The sequence below is a fragment of the Chrysochloris asiatica genome, unplaced genomic scaffold (assembly GCF_000296735.1).
Source record: "Chrysochloris asiatica unplaced genomic scaffold, ChrAsi1.0 scaffold00167, whole genome shotgun sequence".
In the NCBI taxonomy this organism is placed as follows: domain Eukaryota; kingdom Metazoa; phylum Chordata; class Mammalia; order Afrosoricida; family Chrysochloridae; genus Chrysochloris; species Chrysochloris asiatica.
In genome coordinates this window covers 2241014-2242574 of record NW_006408685.1, presented here as the reverse complement: position 1 = coordinate 2242574, position 1561 = coordinate 2241014, and the positions used below count along the sequence as shown (strand labels likewise).

The window sequence follows — 1561 nt, the reverse complement described above, 5'->3', positions numbered from 1 at the left end:
CCGTTCGGTTGAGCGTGAGGTGAGCTGTTTGCCGGCGCACGCCCGGCAGGGCTGAGGGACGCTGCTTGGTTCAGCGGGGGGTGGGTCGCTCGCTTTTGCATGTCTGGCAGTCTCGCTGTACACGGTTCGGACAGGCTGGCAGCTGCTTGCCTGTGTGTGCACGTGCCCGGCGGGCCCCGGGAACACACGGGTCAATTGGGCCGGGCAGGAGTGGCTCGGGCAGGCCAAGTCAGTGCCTGAGGGACGCTGCTTGGTTCAGCGTGGGGCGGGTCACTCGCTTTTGCGCGTCTGGCAGGCCCGTGGTACGCAGCTCGGGCAGGCTGGCAGCTGCTCGCCTGTGTGCGCGCGCGCCCGGCGGACCCTGGGAACGCACGGGTCAATTGGGCAGGGCAGAAATGGCTCAAGCAGGCACAGTCCGCGCTTGATGATGTCAGACAGTCGCCACTTCTCTTTTTTCTGCAGGCTTTTTAATTTTTTTTTCCTCTTCTTCTCCTAAGCTAACTTCCCTCTGTCCACTGTATGCACAGAAATCCCCCCTTGGGGTAGGTGTCACCAGTGGATCTCCCTGTTTGAGTCTCCCAGCCACTGGAGGCTCCGCACGAGCTGGTTCCCGCCCCGCCCCCCCAAGCCCAAAGGAGCTGGGGATGCCACGGCGCCCTTTTAAAAAGCCTGTAATTCCTTGCACAGTGATTTCTCAAAGAAACGGGTCTAAGGCTCTGGTGCACTAAGATTTACGTGAGCCGTGAGACTGTGAATTCCCACCTGGGAGGCTCAACTCGCGAGCTTCCCCCCGCCCCCATCCCGGAGCCCCCACTCACAAGCACCATCTGGCCGCCCTGGCAAACCGGAAGTCTCTCTGCCATCATTGCTTTTTATTTTGCCTGCAGGTCTTTGTTTCAAAAAGTATCTTCTGTTTTTCTAGCAGCTCCAGGCTGATCTGCTTGTTCTTTCAAGTGGACGTTTCCCACATCAGAAGATTCTGGATGGGGACCAGGATTCCTCCTATGGTCTTATGCAATGTAAAGGCTCTGCAGGAAACTTGTTTCCATGGGCAAGTTGTAGAGCCATTTTAGGGTATTCTAAGGAGCTCTGGTAGTGTAATGGTTATGAATTGGTCTGCTAATCTCACAGTCAGTAGTTTGAAACTACCAGCTGTTCTGTGGAAGAAAGATGAGGCTTTCTACTCCTGTAAAGATTTACAGCCTCGGAAACCCTTTACAGGGCCGCTATGAGTTGGAACTGACTCCACAGCACTTAACAACAACAATCAGTTATAGGATGAAGTTGGGCTTAGAAGCTTCTATGGTGATGTTTCTGGCTATTCATTTCTCTTCCCCATAAGTGTCTGTTTTATAATAGTAGGCAAGGGAAACCAAGATTCAAAAGACAGCCAAGCATCTTAACATTATTTCTACTCTTTTACCCATTCAAACCAAGCCTCAATCCCTGTATCCCAGAAACTTGTTATTCCAAGATTGAGTTTAAGTCACTATTTACCTCTGTCTGACTTAGCCTATGCAAACCTGCCTAAATGTTCTCTCATCTGCCTTGTTCTTCCATT

At 52.5% G+C, this 1561-nt stretch overlaps 1 protein-coding gene across 1 annotated transcript in view; it reads left to right on the top strand.

Annotated features, from left to right (window-relative positions):
* The window catches only part of DACH2 (dachshund family transcription factor 2), a 1617828-nt gene that overhangs the window by 1452755 nt on the left and 163512 nt on the right, over positions 1–1561 (top strand). The window lies entirely within an intron of this gene.